Source organism: Brassica oleracea, unplaced genomic scaffold, assembly GCF_000695525.1.
Source record: "Brassica oleracea var. oleracea cultivar TO1000 unplaced genomic scaffold, BOL UnpScaffold00626, whole genome shotgun sequence".
Lineage (NCBI taxonomy): Eukaryota > Viridiplantae > Streptophyta > Magnoliopsida > Brassicales > Brassicaceae > Brassica > Brassica oleracea.
Window position 1 is genome coordinate 52,097 of NW_013617428.1, and position 24,920 is coordinate 77,016.

Consider the following 24,920-nt stretch of genomic DNA (forward strand, 5'->3'; position numbering starts at 1 on the left):
CTTCGCTATTAGACCGTGAAACAAACAGAGTAATATGGATCACCATAATCAACCTATATAAAAATAACAACGTTAAAATTGCATATTATATTTAAGTGTTTACCAATTTACAATGTAGTGAAATATCTATATTATTAAAACTGAAGTAACTTTTGGTAATGTTTGAAAATATGGATAGTAGTATAAATGATAATTGTTAGGAAACATGGATAACAGTATAAAAAGATATATTTTCCTTTTTAGTCATTTTATTAATATAATTACATTAATTGTATTTTCATATTTAACTCAGTTTAACAATTTTATTAATTATATTACCTTAACAATACATCACATCATTAATTATATTTCCATAATAATAATAGTGCAGCTTTTATTGATTAGTTAATCAACATTAACTTTGTGCCAATTATAAAACAAAAAAAATGTACAATAACTGGGTTTTGCATGTGGTTAAACGTTCGGTTTAGTTTGTTTTACTAAAAAAAAATTTATATTTTAGTTTCAATCAGTGAAAAATTGTGTAGCCTAAAACATAATTCAAAGACATGTTTTTGTGAATAATATAATAACTTAATTCAAAATAATAAAAATGTATTACATTTATTTTCACTTCATATAATTATTTTACTAAATAAAATATCTTCTATTTCACTTAATTTAGCCATACACATAGAAATAGTCCTTTTTGTTAGTTTATAAAATCACTTAGGCATGAACATTAGCTATCCATTTAGGTATTAGTTGTTCTTTACGGGTATCATTATTATTATTTTTAAATTAGACCACGCTTGAATATTATAAATCTATGTGTAGCTTTTGAGTTGAGACCTTCTAGGTCAAGATGAGTTCGGTTTTGATGTATAGGAATCTAAAAATATCTAAATAACAAATGTATCTGAAACGGATTCAGATATTTGTACCGAAAATAACCATATTATCCGATTCGGTCCAGGTTTTTTAATGCAGTTAGCTATATTATGAGTCATCTAAAATGTATAACACTAATTATGAAAAAGAAAATATCAATGTATAAAAAATGTAAAAACCAATATATGCGCGGGTGCGCGGGTCAATAGCTAGTAGTACGTAAGACTTTAACCACTTGAAAAAGTATTGATCTTTACAATGGTCCAGCTCAATTGCGGATATTTCTGGTATTTCTTCTTCAACTTGCGTTCCAAACAAGCTGCAAAATAATAATTTATAATTAAGATACACACTGCAGTCGGTTCAATATATGTAATACACTTATACAATATTTACCTTTCAAACGAACGTGTCACTACATCCCCGCAGTTGAGCAGAATATAAGTATGGGTGATATGCCTTTCCTCTTCACTAGACCACCATACTTCTTTCAATTTACCCCCAACCCGTCCAATATGGCAGAAAAATTCAGCAACACCGTCAACTGCATATGTTGGCTCGATTTCACCATCATAATATCTTCGAGGAACTCTTTTTCTCATACGAACTGTTGGTGCAAAGTGGTATGATATGAAGTGAGATATTTCTGCTATCAAACTCCCAACAACTATTGACCCTTCCACTTTTGCAAGTTTTTATGGTTTCCCTTTCAAATGTTTCATGGAATGCTCATACGGATACATCCATATGTAATGAACAGGTCCACGAAATAATGTCTCATATAGGAGGTGGTCAACTAGATGTTCCATGACGTCAAAAATGCAGGGGGAAATATGTTTTCTAGGTTGCACAATAAGATCAGAATGTTCTTATGAAGTTGTTTGATGACATCTTCCTTGAACGTACGTGTTCTCAGGTCCCTAAAGAATGCTCCAATGGTTGTATATTGCAAAAACAAAACCGCATTAATAACATATCATATATATTATTTAATCAGCAATATTTACTTGCAAGTGCTTCATATCCATTTGTTGGAAGCAGCTAAGCAAAAGCGAATGGAAGTAGTCGTTGCATAAACACATGACAATCATGACTCTTCATTCCTGAGAACTTTTGATCTTGTTTAACATATCTTGAGAGATTCGAAACATAACTATCAAAAGCTTCAGCTCTGATACTACCTAGTTGAACAACATCGTCTTTGCTTCTGATGAAAACCAGAAGATAGGAACTGGAACCTTTCCATTGCTCTTGATATGTAACTCATTTCTTGAGAAAATATCAGGTAAGTCAAACCTTGACTTTTTCATGTCTTTTGTCTTTCCTTGGACGTTTAGTATTATATTCATGATGTTGTCAAAACAATTCTTCTATATATGCTTCACATCGAGGTTGTGGCGCAAAAGAAGATCCTTCCAGTAAGGTAGCTCCTAAAATATACTATTCATGTGCCAATTATGAGATACTCCATACTCATTAGACATATTTCCAGGAACAGGCCAATTTCCTCCACACCGAACAGTTTCCTGAGCTCCGTGGTAATCAATGTTTTCTTCGGTATGTTCTCTACTTAAATAGAGAGGACTGTCTCTGAACAACTCTTTTGCACATAAAGTATGTCTTGTTTCTTCGGTACAGATGGGAAAGAGAAAGAAATCGATGATGACAATCAAGCCAAGATGTCTTCCTACCATTCTTTAGTTGAAAAGCATATGTCATTCCAAGACAATAGGGACAAGATATCTTCCATGTGTTGTCAATCTAGACAGCATCCCGTAAGCAGGAAATTCACTTATAGTCCACATCATAACTGCTCGCATCATAAAATTGTTTTTCATAGAACAATCATACGTTCTCACCCCTGCTAACCACAAGTCCTTCAGCTCTTGTATTAGTGGTGAAGAAAAACATCTAACGACTGTTTTGGTTGCTTCTGATGAGGGACTAATATGGTCAAGAACATAAATTATTGTTCCATGCACATCTCCGGTGGCAGGTTTTACGGTGTAAGAATGACTGGCCAAAAATAATATTGTCTCCTAGACATTCCAAATTGACTAAATCCATATGTGCATAACCCAATATAAACATTCGGAATATTTTTAGCGAAATATGGGTGTACCGTGCTGAAAAGTTTCCACGCTCTAACAACTGATGGATAAGAGACCTCGCCATCCCTCTGGATATGTTAAGCATGTCTTCTCATCGCTCTACCAGTCCTCTCAGATTGATATAATCTTTTCAACATGTCTGTAACTGGTGGGTACCACATCCTTTGGTACAGTACCCTATTCTTCCACGTCCTTGCGGTTTGAATAGTGGCTTCTTGCAGAATCGACACTCTTCTAGCTTCTCATTGTCTCTCCAGTAGATCATGCAGTTCTTAATGTAAACATCTGTCATCTTTTAAAGGCAACCCAAGATTATAAACTAATTTATGAATCTCATAAAAAGATTCAGCTGACACGTTTTTTCTTGCAAATACTCTTTAAGCAATTCCGCTCATGCATCCATGCAAGTCTCAGGTAATTATGATCCATCTTAATATTAATCTTCCTAGTTAATAGAGATAATTTAGAGGCAGCTTCTCTAGAACCAGTGTAGAATGGTTGAGTTGCAGCATCAAACATTTCTTAAAACTTTTTTGCATTAAAGTTACGTTGTTCAACATTTCCAGTTTTATCAGCTATTGTTGCAGTATTTTCTAAAACATGCATCAATAATCATGTCATGAACCCTATCATGATCTACCATCTACTATTCCTGATGGTAACTATATTCATTATTCAAATGATACGGTTATTCATTATTACCAGCGTCCTGAAAACTACTATTACCACTACTAGCTTCATTTCCACAATATCCCTTTCCATATTGAAACCAAATATAGTATTGATATGTAAAACCTATGTTCACTAAATGCTTTCATACATTTTCACTACGGGCAATTTTTATATTATTGCACTTTCGACAAGGACATAACATCTTATTCCTTTCCTGAGTGATCGGTCTAAAGCCCGCCTGGTACATGAATGTCTCTAGCCCGTTGAAAAATGCATTTGTCACTTCATCGGCTAAATCTTTGTGCATATACATCCAACTCCATAACTTGTAAATATTTATATCATCTGATATTTTTTTCTTGATTTTTTTTTCTTTTTTTCCGTTTGTGTGTTTCTTTGTCATGAGAATGTATATATATTTATAAGAAATGTTTCGAGTTTAGTAGGTGAAGATATAACAATGGATATACAAGGAAAAAATATACTATTGTTTTACAACTCTAACATATACTTTACAACGAATTTACAACTTAAACAATTTGGTAAAGCACGCTTATAACACGTTTCCACCAAAATTAATGGTAACATATTTTGTCGTAAAACGTTATAAATTTACAAGAACTTTACGAGGAATCTTCTCTTTCCTAGTACATTAGACGTAATTTTACATGTACATTACGAAGAACCTATTTCCTCGTAACTTTATTACGATTTTACGACGAAATCATATTCCCTCGTAAATTCGTAGTAATTTACTCGTAAATTTACTCGGTACCTTTTTCCTCGTTATAGGCATGTTTTCTTGTAGTGAGTCATCTATAATATTTTCATAGTTTGTAAAATCATAATTATCCAGCGTTAAGAAATACCTTTCCAACCTTTAATTATTTCACTTATTTATATTATCTGCCTCTAAACGTTATCTATTAACACCATTTTCTCCATCTCTTCCTTCACTATTCTTTTCTTTCTTCTTCATCCTTTCATTTTTTCTCTTGTTTCTACTCGAATCCCTTTTTCATTTTTTCTTAGATTTTCTCTTCTTTTCATTCTTCTTTCTAGTTTTCCTTGATTTCCTCTTCGTTCTTCTTCGCTTCACCCAAAAAGTTTCCACTTTTCTTATTCTTCATTGTTTCTGTTTTTTTTCTCCTTTGGCTTCCAAATCTTCCTTCAATCTTCAAATTCTCTTTCAACTTTATTCTTTTTTATGTACAAATCCGAAAATTTACTAGAAAATATGAAAATCTCAGAAATTATATCAACTTAGAAAACACAGTTTTATAAAGTTGTTTAATCGTTCGAGTAAAACTTGGTAAAATTGTAGAACTTGATAAAACTAGGTGCTAGTTATACCAAGTTGTACTATTATGTGTTAGTTATACCAAGTTGTACCATCCTCGAGGTACAACTTGGTATAATTGTCTATGTATAATTTGGTAAGACTATAATCCCTTATATATTAATCCTAGAGCATTGCAATATGTTTTCGTAGCCACGTGTCATCAGTAGGATGATTCTTAGAATCTTTAGAAAAATAAATTGGTCCATATAAATATATATTATATTTTTTATTAAACCAATATCAAATTGATTAGTAGTGTACAAAAGAAAATTATCTATTATTTCTTTAAATAAAAACTACAAAATTACTTAATATGAGTAACATATATATGACAATTAATGGTTATGAATAACATATATTTGATAACAACTTTTATATCTTATCTTTTTTTTTTATTTAGTTTTATATTATTAAAAGAAATTAAACAATCACATTAAGCATATAATAAAAATATTTAAATTTTTTCTTGTATATTATATTTTGAATTTTTTAAAATGACTATAAATTACTAAAAATGATAAAAGTCCCACATTAATTTTTTTTGTGATCAAAGGTTTAACTTTTTTTTTATTCAAAGAAGATACAAATGATCATAAATCGTATGAATATGAAGATTCAGTAATAAATATTCATATTATATATATTAATATCATTTAAATTAAATTATATACTATATAAAAATATAAAAATATGTTAATTTCAAAACTTTCAATGAAAACTTATTGAGATCTTAATGTTAAAATCATTTAATGAACAAATATTAGTATAAAAAACTCAATCTGCGCATGCGCGCCGGTTATCATCTAGTTCTACTTCTAATTATACCAAGATGTACCATTGTCCGTGTAAAACTCGGTAAAACTAGAACCTTAATTATACATAGTTATATATCGATATTCGAGATCTGATATTTAAAAGTTATAATGGAAGGATAAATAAAAAGGCAAAATTGGAATTTATTATTTTATTAAGATCATAAAAGTATGTAGACTCGTTAAGAACATATGAGATTAAGTTCTCTTAATAATAGCATTTGAGATTTTGGTCCCACAAAATAAACCAGCACCACAAAAGAAAAATGCTATGAGAACACCAGGCTGTTGTTATGTTCAAAAAAAAAAAAAAAAAAAAAAAAAAAGTTGATATTGGCTACACACGCTACACAGTTTCAGAAAGAGGAGTCACTAAAATGGAGCGCACCCTTTTGCTTGCCTTACTGATTTGTATGTCTCCATTCGACCATTGCTGCACAAACACTGTGATTGGGCAAAAGTTTAATGTTTTGTAACGGCAAGTTAGTCACCGGCGAGGTACAGTGGTCCTCCATCCATTCCTCTATGGCTCGTCGGTCATAAGTATAGCCATCAGCCGCAACACATGGATCACTCATCACATCCTGCAAACAGAAGAACATTCTTCCCTAACTCCTCTCGCAAGAAATAGGTAACGTAATGAACAAGTTATTACCTTAAGTAATGGGCAGAGGAAATGTCTTGGAGGTTGCTTGCTTGCAGAGGAAATCAAGTTTCTTACTTTTTCAGCTGCATTCTTAAAGCTCTCCAGTGCTGGAAGAATCTGAGTTTCCAGATCAGGCCTGTCTTTAACACGGATCTCTGTACAAGAGAGGGCCAAAGCGGCTAACTTACGGGTTTCTTCCATCGGCCAGTCACCAGCCTTTTTATCAAGAATCTGTATAAACTCGACATTCTTCTCCATTGCTGTTTCTACTTTATACGTTAGTGCTATGGCCGGAAGAGCGGTAAGAAGCTGTAGAATGATCATTCCAAACGCATATACGTCTGATTTGAAAGATAACATCCCGCTTCGTTGATATTCAGGATCTATATAGCATAGTGTTCCCACGGGACTTGTCTGTTTGTACGTTGTGAATTGTGTTAATAAATGGTCGACTTGGAGCATTGTGGAGATGCCCACGTCTCCTACTTTGCTGACAAAGTTTTGATCAAGCAAGATGTTGGCTGGTTTGAGATCACGGTGGATGATTGGTGTCGGTTTTGATTTGTGGAGGAAAATGAGCGCTGATGCGACTTCCCAGGCTATCCTGAACCGGAGGAACCATGGGATTGGTTGACTTTTCTTGACTTGGAATAGTCTATCTTCCAAGCTACCATTTTCCATGTACTCGTAGACTAGGGCTCCGTGCTCTGGACAAGCGCCTAGAAGGAGAACCAAGTGTAGATGCCTGATCTTGCTCAATATTTCAATCTAAGAGAGAATAAAAATGTCACAATTTTTTGAACAATGGAGAAACTTCAATCAAGAACAACAACGCTTAGGCTGTCTATGTACCTCTTGATCGAATTGCTTTGAAAGATTACTTTCAGCGGAATGCAAAACTTTGACTGCGGCAGCTGTATGACGGAGTTTGCATTTGTAAACAGCCCCGTAAGCTCCCTTTCCAATTTTTAGATCTTCAGAGAATGATGAAGTTGCGGTTTTGAATTCTTCCCAAGTGAACTCTTGGTATTGCAGCTTGGGAGCCACAAGGGACCTTTCTTTAAGCTTGTCGTCCTTCTCTCTGGCTTCTCTTTTTTGTGCGACCTCTCTCGTTTCCCTTCTCATCTGCTCAAACTTCTGTGTTTCCTTTTCTTCTAACCCCTTTGTTCCGTTCTCCTAAAGCTTTAGCTCTTCAAATTCAAGCTCATTCAGCTGAAACACATAAAGGTGGAAAATATATTAGACACACATACCAATAGCTAAGATGCTTCATAAAATACAAGTTATCCATTTTCTTTTATAGAGATTCTTCATGCGGACCTTGCGAGAAGCATCCAAGGTTTCTACTTGAGCCATTGCATATATTTCTTGAGCCTGTCTAAGTTCATCTTTCAACTTTCTAATTTCGTGGAGTGTGTTCTGAAATCAGGGAAAAAAACCTCTGATTTCCAAATGCTTTCGATTTTGCAAGAGGGTTTAAGGTCAACGAGATATATCCCGAGGAAAACTGTCGTATAACATCAGTTGTCTCCTAAACTGTGACCGCATTCTATATATCTCCTAATTTAAAGTTCGGAATCCACAAATTGAAAGTTCAAACCTCCAAACCTCCCCCACCCCCTCCCCACCAAAAAAAATTAATACCCTCTAATACCCCTAGTTTGGTTTGGTTTAAAATCAGATATATAAGGTTTATTGTTTGATTCCATAACACTAAACCATCTTTAAACTAATTTATAAGTAAGGTTTATGAGTTTTGGAAGTTTCAACTTTAGTTTTGAGAGGGTTTGAAGTTTTGAATTTTCAATGTGAGGATATGGATGTCACTTTAAATTCGGGGATATATGAAATGCAGTTATAGTTTGGAAGACATTGATGTTGTAAGATATAAAAAATAGCTCATCGACCCAGGGATTAAGAAATGTCTAATGAAACCTTACCTGGTTATCTGTGAAATAATCATCACCTTGAGTAACATTTTCGTTGCTTGACATATAACGTCGAGGAGGATTCCAAGTAACGGTACGCGATGTTTCAGGGCTACTTCTCTTGCTAACTTGATCGGAAAACATACTTTTAGTTTCATATGAGTCAACAGAACTGGTTTCCATACGAACAGACACCCCTCTTGCTATTGTCGGGAGACGTTGTAATCTCTTATTGGAAAGAACAAGAGATTTGGATTTCAGTGCAGCTGAGGAATATACAAAAGGAAAATTAATGTCATGGTTCATTCATCAGTTAATGACTGGTGAAAAGCTCCAAACCTGAGATATGTCCTGAACTAGAAGAGTAGCTAGATGTGTCGGTTCTCTCACTACCGGAATCTCTTGTAGCTACATTTTTCGAAAGAATGTAGACTCCTTTTGAGACAACATAAACTGTACAAAGTTCTGACACATAGGCTGATATTTTCGCGGTAACATCACGATTCCTGTAAATGTAATAGTCTCAACCCATAAACTCATCTGAGAAAAACTCTGTTCAATCACATACATAAATCAAACTAAAAAACATAACGTGTCAAGCCGTACCCGTCCAATCCAACATGAGACGAGCCTCCAATCACAAGCCTGCTTATCAAGTGCTGATTAACCTCTCTGGTTATCGCAACTGCCACACTATTTGATTCAAGCACTTGAAGTTCTACAGCAACCTGTGTTAAGCAGATTCAAGAAAAATCTTTATCTATAAGATATCTGATAAAGGAAGACCAAGAAAGACAAAAACTAAAACCTTTTTCCGCTCGCACATCTTCTTGTAAGGTTTAAGAAGAGTTTCTTTTGTCTTCTCCATCACTTGTCGTCTATAAGTAGCCGCCACATCTTCTGGTGCCTCAGAGATAGAGACTGTCCTTCCCGCTTTGGAAGGAAGCATAAACCGTGTATCAAGCTACTAAGCAATTAACTTACATAAAGTCTCAGTCAGGTAGAGAATAAATATTTTGAACTTACAGGGTGTAGGTACAGAAGTAATCTTTGGATGGACATGAATCAGCTTGAACACGAGGTTTTTGTCAGAAGAAAACTTTTCGAGCGCCCACTTAACGACATTCTTGCTTTTGGTGCTCCCACTAATAGCTATCGCAACGTCCAGCGCCTGAGAAGGAGACGCTAGATCAGATCCGGCCTTCTTAGGAACCTGGCGAAGAACGGACTTGGTTTCCAGATACGAATTTCTGAAAAAGTAGTCCATTTATTTCTGAAATAGTAAGCTGACTTGAAGCCTCTATAACGTTAGATTCAGCTCTGCGTAAGATGTTCTGCAACGATTCCAGTCAGTGGTGGCTTATCTTTCTTTCAAGCAAATGAGATACTAGCAATATCTGTCTCAAGGCCATATAAATAAAGAATGGACAAGAATGAAGCTGTCAAAATCCGAATCTGGACGTGTTATGAGGTAATGATCACAAAGTTACATTACAAAGTCAATGTTGATGGACTACTAGACAAATTCAACTGGACAGAAATATGCAAAAGACTGAAAACATGAATAAAGTCTAAAAAGTGGAAATCATTTTCAAAACATGGAAGGTATGATGTGAGCACATAAAATATTACTTTGCTAGAGTAGAAAACCCATTAAGATAAACCTGAAATTAAAAACACAACTTTGGCCTCTACCTGATCAATAAAAGTTGTAGCTTTAATACTTATACAGAAACCCAAACACAAAGAGAAAAGAAGGTTGTTGGCACCTCGAAGTCGAATGAGAGATGGAATCTCCTATTCTAGAGCACCCACGTTCTTGCCCCTAATTTCAGAAACAATCAAGTCCTTTGAATACACCATAGAATATTATAAAGTTTCATTAAATTATATTTTATTGCTATCAAATTAGACAACGAAGTCACGAGTGACTCATGATCATCGTTGAAGGATCACTCTTGATATTTACTACCATCTGCCTCTTGCTCACGCAAGAATTTTACTTCGTATAACCAAAGCGACAGAGAAGAAACTCTTAAATTAGTTATCAAATTATTATTGTTTGGTTTAGATTCAAGGGCTTTTATATATTTAATCGTGGTCATATATATTGTCAACAGAAAAGGGAGTATGTTTTATTTTTGAAGTTTATACATTCCTCAACAATCTTATGAAGGAGCAATTTGCTAACTAGTAATTTTTAGATTTTGATAATGTCTGTTTTGGAAGCCAGTTTTCTTAACTGAAGTATTTTTCATAATATCCCCACCTCTTAAAGTGGGTTCTTAAGAGGTGGGTCCCACAATTTTTTTTTAAAACCACATTTTTTTTCTCTTCTGCAAGAGGCAAGTTTGGTGGGGTTCTTGTACTGTTTGCGGGTTCCACTGACACGTGACGGCCCGCGATTGGTTCGTTTTTATTATTTTTTTAAAATAATAATAATAAATAAATAAATAAGAACCCAAATGGGGTTTTAGGGTTAATGGTGCTCTTATCATTTAAATTTTCGAAATAAAATATAATTTCCTAGTTTTTTTTTTGACTTCGAACGGTCATTCTATTACTCAAGCTGGTCTGGGTAACCAGACCGGAATAGAACAACAATGAAAAGTAACTCTCTACGAAAGGTCCTAGCAGTCTTAGCTAAAAAGTCCGAAAACTGATTGCGCACTCGCGGAACATGAGTGATTTTGAAGTCCGGAAACCAAATCTGCAGCGTCTCTATCTTCTCCAATTTTGTCGCAAATCTTGGCCACTTCTGGGATTCCTTTACCATTGCAATCAGCTCCTTATAGTCTGTTTCAAAGCTCTTGCATGGCGAGTGTTGAAGCATATTCTCCATCCCCCAACGCAGTGCTTCCACCTCAGAATGTAATGCTGATTCACATCGAGTGATGTTCTGTGTACCCATAAGTTGTATGTTCTCCCCACTATCCATCCAAGCCCATCCACATCCACTAAAGCGATCAGAAGCTGTCCACGATCCATCCAGGAGGTAAATATTACCCAAACTTAAGACTTGATTATCCTCACCATTATTGACTTGCACTACCGATGGTATCATCTCGTTTGCACTGAACCAGGCTTGGCATTCGCTTTCTGCATATCGGACTAGTTTCAAAGGATCTCTGTCTATTCCCCTGAAGAGCTTATCATTGCGGGCCTTCCAAATATACCATATTATCCAGGGTTAAGGATCCCTGTCTTGATCTAGTTCTATGATATTCTTCTTCCTCCAGAATAGATAGTCCATGTTTGTATAGACGCTTGACACTGGGAATGTGCCTGGACCTGTAGGAGTTGCCAATAAGGACCATGCTTGCAGAGTAGGAGGGCATTCAAATATAGCATGAGTTACAGATTCCCCTGCTTCCCCACACCTCGGGCAGTAATTATCACACCTCATATTCCTCCTTACTAGATTTCTCGTTACTGCCACCTGACCCGTTATCACTTGCCATATAAGATGACACATCTTCCTAGGCGCTTTCAACTTCCAAGCAAAGGCTTGAAGTTTAGTGATACTTGGTTCCAGTATCTCCTTTTCCTCATCTGGCTTCAACAAATTTTGAGCTACCCAGTATCCAGACTTAACTGTGTATTGACCATTTCTCGTGTATTCCCAGCAGAAAGTATCGTGGCGATGAGTAGAGCTTATGGTCATACTGTAAATGAGTGGTATATCCCCAGGATGGACATAGTCCTCTAATACCCCTTCGTACCATTCCTTCGATTCCTGATTAATGAGATCGCTAACTCTCATATTCGAGTTCATCACAGGCGCTACAGGTATAGCTGGTCTAGCATGTCTCGTTGGGATCCATGGATCCTCCCACACCCTGACTTCATAGCCAGAATGAATCTTCTGTCTGATCCCCAGGAGTTATAGTTTCCGTGCGGCGGAGATGCTTGTCCACACATATGATGGACTACTTGTAAAGACTGCTCGCAATGGCGAGGTCATCCTATAATATATGCCCTTCAAGACTCTGGCAACAAGTGAATCAGGGTACTGGACCAATCTACATAATTGTTTTGCCAGTAATGCTAAATTGAACTCATAAATCAATCTGAACCCAATCCCTCCCTCCTCTTTTGGTAGACAAACCTTTTCCCATATCGCCCAGTGTGTGCCTCTTTTTGGCGGATTCGAACTCCACCAAAATTGTGCAATGGCACTAGCGAGGTTCTCACAAATCTCCAATGGGAGCAAAAACGTCGACATGACGTATGTCGGGAGAGCGAGTAAAATGGACTTGATCATTACCTCCTTCCCCCCTTTTGAGAGCCATCTACCAGTACACCCGTTTACCCTGTGCATCAAGTTGTCCTTTAGAAATGCAAAGAGTTTGCATTTGGATCCACTAATATCCTCTGGGATTCCCAAGTACTTCCCCATCCCACCATCATTATGAATTCCAAGTACATCTTTAATCTCCTGCCTTGTAGCTGCATTAATCCTCTTACCAAAGAGTAAAGAGGATTTGTCGAAGTTAATACATTGGCCAGATACTTTACCATATGTCCTGACTACTTTCATTACTTCTTCACATTCACGGGGCTCCGCCTTACAGAAGAAAAGGCTATCATCAGCAAAGAGAAGGTGAAATACCGAAGGACATGCGCGTGTGACGCGCATCCCCGTTATCTTTCCTTGGTTCTCTGCATGATTGAGAATGCTAACGAGCGCTTTCGTGCACAGAATAAAAATGAAAAGAAACAAAGGATCTCCTTGTCGTAGGCCTCTACCTGGAACAATATTCCCTCTTGGCTGGCCATTCATAAGAACCTTATATTTTACCGACGTGATGCACCTCATAATACATGTGACTCATGTTTCAGAAAATCCCATCTTTCGCATCACAGCTTCGATAAACGACCATTCCATCCTATCATATGCTCATATGCTTTACTCATGTCTGTTTTGATGGCCATCCTCTTATTACGTCCACTCGGTTTGGTTCGCAGGGCATGGAACATTTCTTGAGCAATCATGATATTATCTGATATCTGTCTCCCCGCTACAAAGGCTGACTGGGTTTCTGATATCAACCCGGGTAATACTTTCTTTAGTCTCTGGCATAAGCCCTTGGAGACAATCTTGTAGCTGACATTGCACAAACTTATGGGTCTTAATTGAGCCATATCATTAGGCTTTGTTGTCTTTGGGATAAGACAAATATTTGTATCGTTCAACCCATTGGTGATATTCCCTTCAAAGAGGAATTTATTAACCATAAGAGTTAAATCCTCCTTGACTATATCCCAAAACTTCTGGTAAAAAAGTGCAGTCATCCCGTCTGGTCTCGGCGCCTTATCTGGATACATGGCAAAGAGAGCTAGTTTGACTTCCCATTCGGAAACGGGAGCCGTGAGGCTGTCATTCATATCTCCTGTGATCGTCGTGGGAACTTCTCTTCAATGTCTTCTGGAATAGACGACTCAAAGATTTGCCGAAAATAGCTAGTCGCAATGGCTACCAGACCTTCCTCATCCTCAACTATGTTGCCTTCTGCATCCAATAGCTGCGTGATTTTGTTCCGTGCTCTCCTTTGCTTCGTCAAGGCATGAAAATATTTTGTATTCTTGTCCCCCTCTCGCAGCCAAAACACTCTACTCTTCTGTATCCAAAGCATTTCTTCTGCCTTAAGAGCATCAGAAAGTTCCTTCAACGCTGCTGCAATTTGCTCAGTTGTCGCATTATCATCTATGTATAAGCCCTCGACCTTCTCCTTTAGTTCATCCGCTAACTTTGCAGAGTTAATGTTATGTTGTCTCCTCCAATCACTCAAGGCTTTCCGACAGCTAGAGATATGTTCCATTATACTCGCATCCGGGGGAAGATCAGGAGATTTTCATCCCTCTAAAATAACTTGCCTTAGCTCTTCGTTATCTAGCCATCTTCTGTTGAATTTGGATTTTTTTTGATCTTCTCGTTGGCTTTTTAAGTATGTCAGCAAGAATCGGACGATGATCCGACCCCCATAACCTCATGTACTTAACATTAGAATGTGGGAACTTCTCATGCCAATCAGCATTTCCTACTGCTCAACCTCCGCTGAGTCCAAGTAGATCAACGGTAAACAACTGGTCAAATCCTAAGTCGGCATGAATGTTTTGCAACAGCAGCCTTCTGTTCTTCGTCTCAGTAAGGAACACAAGTCCTGGGCGATGCCTCTGACACATCTCCTTTAGGTGTCGAACTGTGAGGTCGCTCCCAATCCCTCGACAGTTCCAACGGAGTGTCTTCATTGATGGGGGGGGGATGGGTTTAAGGACCCCATCGAACCTTCATTTTTGGATGACCCAGATTTTTGTTTCTTCGAACTGAGATGATGATGTCTTGATCTCCCCTTTTCTCCAATAGTACAGGTATCATGAGACGAAGATGAACGCTTATGTGGAGATCCCAGACGGAGAATCCCAAATTTCTTGTTCTGAATACCCAAAGGGATTCTCAGCTTGGAGCCATGCTTGCTACCGCTCGGGGCTCTACCAGCCGACTTGGTATGTGTTGTTTTCTCCTTCATCTCGCCATCTCTAGCCCCATCAGATCGTCATTCTGCACGTCGCAATCCATCAGTCCACCATCTTGTTCATCCGCAATATCCATATCAGTTAGAGCGTCGATAATCCGGTCCTCTCCACCACCTGTCTCTGGCTCCTTATCACTCAGTGAATCAAAAGATAAAACCCGAGCTGATACTTTGGGGCGTTTTGTGATGTTCTCTTCCCTCTCGCGATCAATCCGAGATGGTGTAACAATAGTGCTAGCCAATCGCCGGATACCTTGAGTTTCCTCACTGATCTTGCTCTCGGAGCTCTTGCGATCATGAATTATCAAAGCGTTACTGTGAGTAGATGTATGTATGTAACAGACAGTATCTTTCCCATCAGATTCTGCGTCCAAGCGCTCTGTTCCTTGACGAGGCTGAACCTTCTTCCCCCTCCATGCTACACCGTTGTTTCCATCACCTCTGTAGCGGTCATAAGGCCCGTTACCAACCCGCGAACCCCCATAACGGTTGCTCCGTGAGTGATCATCTCGGCGTCTAATGATCCTATCAACCTGACCGCTATTTCCATCACGTGAGTAAGCAGCTTCCGACTCATACCTCCTGTCACTGTTGCCATATCTTGAACCATTGAACTGGCGCGCCTTGTGCTCACTATATGGTTGAGCAGTTTGTGTTCTCGTCGCAGGCTTCTTCTTTACAGGTTGATACCTCGACGGTGCTTCTGGTACCTGTACCCTTGCAAAGACACTAGGGCGGTTACCCGGCGGAATTATCCTAGCCTGAGGGGTCAGAGAGGGACAATACTCCTTCTCGTGGGTGAGCATACCACAAGTAGAGCAATGCTTAAATAACATCTTGTATTTGATCGCAATTGTAACCTCGTCACCTTCCGGAGATTCAGCCTTCCTCGCGAACTTCAGCGGCCGACGAGTATCAATATCAATGAGCATTCTCCCTTCCATTAGCTCAATTTTGTCCTGATGGACATGGCCCAACCGAGCTCCTATCCCCTTCAGATTACTAACCGTCCACAGGTGTAGAGGAACACCAATCAACCGAGTCCAAAAAGGGATTATCCAAGGGTAATCATCATGGACAATAGGTTCCCATCGAACCAGCACAAACATGCAAAAGTTGAAGTGAAACGGACCCTGTCGAAGAACAGAGTTGAGATCATCTTCTGTGGTAAAATTCAAAAGGAACTTTCCATTACCCAAATCATTAGCGGTAATGCGGTCCTCCAAGCCCCATTGTAATGGCATTTTCTGAAGAAGCTTTTCAACATTTTGTTTCTTTGGGTTGAGAATCTTGCCGATCAGTCTGTCTAGGCGACATCGAACAGTGACATGTCCTGCTCTCTTCCCTACCCATGAAAGCATGTCTCCCGTAAAAGGAAACTCTAACATCCCACAATCTGTAAGCATTTGCTTAAAGGGTAGAAACGAGCTATCAGGGCGCTGTCTCCCTCCTTCCTTTTCATTATGACCTATAATTTCATTGAAGTCTCTTATCATGAACCAAGGTCCATTTCTAGTTGTTGAGAAACGCGTAAGACGTTCCCAAACTTGATCTCGTCGTTCCAGAACAGGGTCACCATAAACAAACATCATGAAAAATTTTATTCCATCAATGACTGCCTCAATGTCAATCATTCTGTTATTCGAAAATAAAACATTAACTTGAAAATCATCCATAAAAAATAAAGCTAAACCTCCGCTGAGTCCAAGTAGATCAACGGTAAACAACTGGTCAAATCCTAAGTCGGCATGAATGTTTTGCAACAGCAGCCTTCTGTTCTTCGTCTCAGTAAGGAACACAAGTCCTGGGCGATGCCTCTGACACATCTCCTTTAGGTGTCGAACTGTGAGGTCGCTCCCAATCCCTCGACAGTTCCAACGGAGTGTCTTCATTGATGGGGGGGGGATGGGTTTAAGGACCCCATCGAACCTTCATTTTTGGATGACCCAGATTTTTGTTTCTTCGAACTGAGATGATGATGTCTTGATCTCCCCTTTTCTCCAATAGTACAGGTATCATGAGACGAAGATGAACGCTTATGTGGAGATCCCAGACGGAGAATCCCAAATTTCTTGTTCTGAATACCCAAAGGGATTCTCAGCTTGGAGCCATGCTTGCTACCGCTCGGGGCTCTACCAGCCGACTTGGTATGTGTTGTTTTCTCCTTCATCTCGCCATCTCTAGCCCCATCAGATCGTCATTCTGCACGTCGCAATCCATCAGTCCACCATCTTGTTCATCCGCAATATCCATATCAGTTAGAGCGTCGATAATCCGGTCCTCTCCACCACCTGTCTCCGGCTCCTTATCACTCAGTGAATCAAAAGATAAAATCCGAGGTGATACTTTGGGACGTTTTGTGACGTTCTCCTCCCTCTCGCGATCAATCCGAGATGGTGTAACAATAGTGCTAGCCAATCGCCGGATACCTTGAGTTTCCTCACTGATCTTGCTCTCGGAGCTCTTGCGATCATGAATTATCAAAGCGTTACTGTGAGTAGATGTATGTATGTAACAGACAGTATCTTTCCCATCAGATTCTGCGTCCAAGCGCTCTGTTCCTTGACGAGGCTGAACCTTCTTCTCCCTCCATGCTACACCGTTGTTTCCATCACCTCTGTAGCGGTCATAAGGCCCGTTACCAACCCGCGAACCCCCATAACGGTTGCTCCGTAAGTGATCATCCCGGCGCCTAATGATCCTATCAACCTGACCGCTATTTCCATCACGTGAGTAAGCAGCTTCCGACTCATACCTCCTGTCACTGTTGCCATATCTTGAACCATTGAACTGGCGCGCCTTGTGCTCACTATATGGTTGAGCAGTTTGTGTTCTCGTCGCAGGCTCCTTCTTTACAGGTTGATACCTCGACGGTGCTTCTGGTACCTGTACCTTTGCAAAGACACTAGGGCGGTTACACGGCGGAATTATCCTAGCCTGAGGGGTTAGAGAGGGACAATACTCCTTCTCGTGGGTGAGCACACCACAAGTAGAGCAATGCATAAATAACATCTCGTATTTGATCTCAATTGTAACCTCGTCACCTTCCGGAGATTCAGCCTTCCTCGCGAACTTCAGCGGCCGACGAGTATCAATATCAATGAGCATTCTCCCTTCCATTAGCTCAATTTTGTCCTGATGGACATGGCCCAACCGAGCTCCTATCCCCTTCAGATTACTAACCGTCCACAGGTGTAGAGGAACACCAATCAACCGAGTCCAAAAAGGGATTATCCAAGGGTAATCATCATGGACAATAGGTTCCCATCGAACCAACACAAACATGCAAAAGTTGAAGTGAAACAGACCCTGTCGAAGAACAGAGTTGAGATCATCTTTTGTGGTAAAATTCAAAAGGAACTTTCCATTACCCAAATCATTAGCGGTAATGCGGTCCTCCAAGCCCCATTGTAATGGCATTTTCTGAAGAAGCTTTTCAACATTTTGTTTCTTTGGGTTGAGAATCTTGCCGATCAGAGACAACTGAAATTCAGTAATGTTTTGAGAAGTGTCTTGATCAGTTAACTTGATCGGTTCATCATCCTCATCATAAAGGATTCCTTTGCCTTTAATATCAATCCAATGATTGGACTTGTTCCGTTGAAACGACCCCATACGAAATACTAGGATCAAGAGAGAACAAGACCTATGTCTGCAACTTTTGGTCGCATCAAGAGAGATCAGACCATACGAGTCCAACCAAAACAGAGACGAGGAGAACAGAGCAACACTGACTCTGTTCCTTGTTAATGAAACAGAGCAAAGAGACTGAACCAGAGAGAGATCAACAGGTCAGAGACAGGAGATAGAACCCGGTTGATCTCTACGACAAAGATCGTAACAATCAGAGAAAGATTGGTGATTCAATGAAACACTCAATCAATGTGGTTTGAATTATGTGAGATCGCTGATGCCGTAAGAGAGAATTCCGTAAGAGAGATCCCGACGCCGTCGTGAGCAGTGAGACACACCATCAGAATTAGAGGTCATATACGCCGTCGTGTAGCTACGTATCACCTAAAACGTGAGGAAGACGGCAGCGATATGGACACCAAAAGCAGAGATCATCAGATCACCGATGCGCGGATAATCGTCAAGGAGGGAATCAGTACGCCGAAGAACGTACCGATCAGATGGAGATCAAAACTTCAATGGAAGATTTCGATCTTTGGAATCGCCAACTCTATCGCCTTGAAAGCCCTAGTCGCCGCTTGTTTTTCGACCCTCCTCGAATTTGTTTACTTTTAGTTTGTGGTTAAAAGTGGCCGATATCTAAGTGTTTATATAGTCCTGCTAAGCCTTGATGAGAAAGCAATTAGATCTCTTCAAGTTAAAGACGGGGGATCTTATAATATATGAAGTAGTAAATTTCGGCTTAAATGATTCATAATTCAATATTACAAATTAGGAAACGTTACATTTAGTCAATAATATCTAAAGAGGAGACAATTAATCATTAACATACATCTCATATTTACCTTAGCTCATGAATAAAATCGATGACCTTGGGAACTAAGTTTCGGCCTTATTATTAACATTCCCTTTTTTGGATGAAAGTAATGAATCCCCCATATACTGTGCATCATATCTATAATAATAAAGTTGAAGAGAAACTCTCCACATGCCGCCACTTGATCCCTCCTATCTCCATTTTGTGACACGTGGCAGGTTATGGGAGAGCTCTTATTCTTTGGATGTGACTGGTGACCATTTGAGAAAGATTAGGAACAAATAAAAAAGGAATGAAGAAGAATAAAATTAAAGGATTGAGTGGGAATGATTGTTCCTTCTCAAAAATAATGAGGAATAATTTTGCTTTGTTATTCTCTAAAAAAAAAAAGAATGATAAGGAATAGAAAGAAAAATTAATTCCTTATGAATGGTGTATTTTTATGGGAACAATAAGGAATTGAATGTTCCTTCTCATTCCCTTGGTCACCAATCACACACTTTATGTATTAGGTCGTTTATTGCAAGGCTATGATGGGCTTATAAATTTTGTTTGGGCCCTTCCTACTTTCATCGGTGTGGCTCGCTTAGGTTAGGGTTTGTTGAGTTGTGTCTTCCTCTTCCTCTTAGACACCGAATGCTTTGTTATCTTGTCTGTCTGCCATTGTCTCCGATCTTTACCTGTAACGTCCTCTCCCTATCTTAAACTTTCTCTTTAATTCCATCATTAAAGACCATTCCTCCTTCCCTCCCACTCTTTCTCATTTATTCAGGCTCACAAACGGAGTATGTAACAGATACAACCTTGATCTATAAATAGGGCTTTTGGAATCGTTGAATACTTATACCGTTTAGATATCTCCTCATGCCAATACTCTTAGACAAGGTCGCCACGTAGCGACCAGTCCGTAAACGAGCTGGCGCTACGTAGCGACCGACTTGATCGACCCGCGAACGAGTCGGTCGCTACGTAGCGACCGATCCAGCGCGGACAAGGTCGCTACGTAACGACCGAACTGTTTTGGACATCGATCAATGGGTACGACCCAAATCCATGCATTATCGTATGTTCCGCAATGCTAGGTCCCATGTACCGCAGCCATATTATTTCTCACATCATTCCGATCAAAGTTACCGTTGAAACTTTACGATAAAAACCGCGAGAACTTGTTTTTGTCGAAAAGAAAATCGTAACAAACGTTTCATGTCGAAAGACGGCCCAACGAGGTCTTAAACGCGACTACAAGCCCACTTACGATTCTTTAAGAATGAGCTCGTATATACTATGGCGGTTTATGTTTTTATTATAAAAGCAAATATAAAGATAAGTTTACGCAGAAAAAATGTTAAGTTCCCGCGGATAAACATGAAGATCGGAAAAAATGGAATATCTCCATTTTTCACTTAAGACGGCTTAAGGGCAGGAAGGGAAAAGCTAAAACTGACCTTGGAGGAGTATATAAGGAGTTCTAGGAGAGAGGCACAAAGGGGAGAACTTTTTCAGAGCAAACTTAGCACTTAGAGCAATTAGGCAATTTTCCGTTTTTGTTATTTCGAGCTGCGACTCAACTAGGTTCTGCAGTCTTAGGTTATTAGAAACTAGGGAACTCGCCGACAGCTCTTGTAGCCAAGGCTCCTACATTGTTGTAAACACTCATACGCAATTTCGGAATAAGATATATTTTGCTCTCTTTACGATTTCTTATTTCTTTTCGTCTTTACTTTCGTGTTCTGATTGCTTGGCGTGTGGTTTAGCAGATATTCGGGACCTCTGGGAAATTAGAGTTTTCCTAACTTTCCTTATTTAAACGGAAATCGAAAGTGTGAATTTTGGTTCCCACAGTTTGGCGCTAGAAGGAGAGGGGGTACGGATTACTCTAACTCATAGCCGCAAAACGCTTGATCAAAACAATGTCTGGAAATACGGAAGGCAAAATCGCAGTTCGCAACAACTCTGGTAAGACAACTCCAGCCGCCACTGCGCCTATGGCCAACGCTTACGCAAACGCCACAGTTCTTGAGAAAATCGAAAACTTTGCCGCGACTTTTCGCCACAGGAAGTGCAATTAAACGAACTCGCGATTTCTCTTTCTAAACATAAAGGGAAACGATAAATCTTATCAAACCCCGTAAGTTTGGCTCATTACCAAACTAAAGAAATCTCAACGGGTAAGGGTTTTACCAAAACACATTTCCCAAAACCGTAGAAAAACCCTAGGTTAAACGCGGAAAAATGAAGCACAGCAAATCGGGTACATAACTCACCGATGTACTTCTTCCGACTATCTTGCAGAAAACCCCTAGGTTAGTTGCTGAAAAAAGGAAGCACAGCAAATCGGGTACATAACTCGCCGCTGTACTTCTTTCGACTATCTTGCGGGAAAACCCTAGGTTAGTCGCGGAAAAAAGGAAGCACAGCAAATCGGGTACATAACTCGCCACTGTACTTCTTCCGAATATCCTTCGGAAAAACCCTAGATTTATCATAGAAAAAGGAAGCGCAGCAAATCGGTTATGAAACCCCCACGGCCGTACTTCTTCCAAATAACTTTCAGAGAAACGAAGTTAATTTCTATAGAATCACTCGAACCCTAAAACGGCTGACGAAGACTAAATAAAGCAAAACGGAAGATCGTTTCACCACCGCTAAAACGTTTTCTGAAGCCTAAGGTTTCGTACGAATTCAAGTATCACTTCCATAGTAACAAATTCCGCGAGTTGTCGATGTTTGTCACCTAAATCATACTTCGGAAAAAACTACTCGAAACTTCCACGGATCAATCCCACGGATATGAGAAAAACACCTGATTAAGTTTGGTTACAATAATTAACCTCGTCACGGCTCTCGTACAATCAAAACTTGAAAACTTTTTTACAGAACAAATCTCGTAAAATTACGGTCGACAACATTTTGCGGAATAACTTTCGTAAAATTAAACTCGATATTATTTTTCGGAAAAACTTTCGTAGAAAACGAATCTCGGATAAAGAAAGCGATGGAGCGAAGTCCGAGAATCAAAATTCCCCATCCGCCTCTCTCCACGATCTCACCATCCTTCCTCTCGCGCCTCGATATGTCGCCAAAACCTCATCACCTGGCAAGTCTTCCTGATCATCCTTGGCACCTCATGATCGTCCCTGGCTTTTTCTGAACGCTAAAAAAGTTTTCAACGCTATGCTCATTCATTTTCGTAAATCCGATGATACTAGGATTGAAACATGGATCACGAAAACCGCAATATTGGCAGCAGCCAAAACGCGGCCAGGAAAGCAGAGAAGTCCAGGAAGAATTAATATTCTTGCTATTCGAAGTGGGCAGACAGAGAAAAAAAGAGAAGGGTAAATGAGCAAACAAAACGGAGAAGAGGCTAACCCGAATCTTCGAGAGAACTAAGGTATTTCCGACTTGAAATTTTTTAAATCAGACTTGGAATTTTCGTAGGAAATTACTAAGAAATAAAAATGCCTTTGAGACTGCTATAGAACTTTAGGGAACTTAAAACCTAGGTGGATAGTATAGCGAAATAAGTCTTAGGCAATTTTTCCTGTCTCGATATATCGTTCCATAACTGTTCAGCCAGATCTTGCAAACTGATCTAAACTCTCTAAAAATCGAGAAATGATTGCCACTACGCATATCCAGCTCGCTTCCTAAAGAGACAAAAAACTAGAGACACGAACGTCGTCTTGAAACTGATTCGTTTCTAGCGATTTTCTTAAAACCGACATATTCCAAGTCGTCAACCTAGAAACAACAGTCCCGGCGTCATCTTTAAATCGTCCCGGACTATCGATCATTCCAAACCTCGGAAGGAGAAACGTACACAACCCTTCAAAGTATCGGTTCAACCGTTTTCTTTCGTAAAAAAAAAGGGGGAGTAGGTATGTATACTATACTCGTATACTTCCAAACTTCAAAAACTTTTCCAAATCGTCAAGAAAACGCTTTCGTCAAAGTAAATCGTCCCAAGTAGGCAAACGACAATCTAAAATTAGTCTAAACGCTAGCAACATATCCAGACGATCATGAACATAATCTCAAAGAGTATACAACATTTCTTGTCGAAATCATGCGTATTGAAAACCTGTACCAATATCAAACTGAAACACGACGATTAGCCAAAGTCTTGAAGCCCTTTCTGGCTTTATAAAGCCAGTTTCATTTAAAATTTTCTAAGAGAAATCTTCAAGCACCAAAGCATTTCTTTCAGTTTCCGTTGTACCAAGTTAGTCACGGAAAAGCATCGAAAAAATTTGCGACGAAGAAAACTCGAGAATGGATGTAGCATCGTGCACATTAAAAGGAACACTTTCTTCCCGATCGTTGGCTAGATCTACCTCTGGTTGACCAATCCGTTCCAGAAAAGAATGTGTCATGAGAATCCTCTCAAAAAACCTATGAAAAACGTTCTGCGACTAGATCGTAATGAAATAAACTTCGGTAACACTCCATGAGTAAATCCAAGCAACTTTCACCTAAGATCGAAATCATAGCAGAAACGTTTCTCGTAAAACCCGCAAAAACAACGTTACTTTGACATATGTATACATATCACCGATTTACAACCTTCGTAAAACCGGTTCCCATTACTTATGCGGAAAATCCTTCGTACAATCAGACCAAGTCTTAGGAAGAAACTTTCGAAAGTTAACATAACAGGTTTTATGAAGAAGTATGTTTTGTATAGAAAACACAAACCTGTAAGATCTGATTTTCGATGATCAATCTAAACTTTATCTCTTCGCATTACGATCTAATAGATCTCATTTTTTAGCCATGCGGCTCGCTGGCTTCTGCCTTTCTTTTCCCTCGGTCACATCCGAGAAGGCAGTCATCCCGCCGCTGACTCCACACTGGTTATGTAGCAAACCTCTTGGGCTTCGCCTTCCTCAGACAAAAACGACTCGATTTTCATAAGACTATATGTCACACTATACGAAATTTTCGTCGTATAACTGAAACCTAGAGCGGAGAATCGTTTTCTATGACTTTAACACATATAAGTATATAACTCTGGCAAACTTGGCCTATTAATCTCAACAAGCGTTCTTTTGGCCCTCGGTCAATTACGCCTTCTAGTAAAAGTCCAAACCAGAATTTACCATCCCCTTTAAGGACGATCGTAAACTAACATGACCTTAAATGTTAAAGTACCATGGTCTAATCCTTGACCTACAAAGTCCTTGGCTTTCTGAGTGAACACATCCTTCACGCCAAGCCAAAGTATTTGAGAAACCATCGTTCCATCACTTAAAGGCTAAAAGACTTCCCGCGATTTGTCTAAAAAAGTCATGTGACTATCAAGAAAATAATTATCGTATAACCCATAGTCGGAAATCATATGATAAATTCTTCGTAACAAAACTCAGTCCTAACAACCAAACGGTTAACGGAAAACCTAAACTTGTTGACAATCGACCAAGTTCAATACGTTCCACCGATAACTTTATAGCCAGCTATGTTTTACCCGTAAAATGCGGCATGTAAGGAAAACTCGTAACATAGCTCCTAGAGCTATACGAAACATCCTCAAATGTACAAGAAATATATCTC

General features: G+C 39.0%; 1 pseudogene; it reads right to left on the reverse strand.

The window, feature by feature from the left end:
- Positions 1-6,140: 6,140 nt before the first annotated feature.
- Positions 6,141-9,648, reverse strand: LOC106319812 (annotated as a pseudogene).
- Between the last annotated feature and the right edge of the window lie 15,272 nt (positions 9,649-24,920).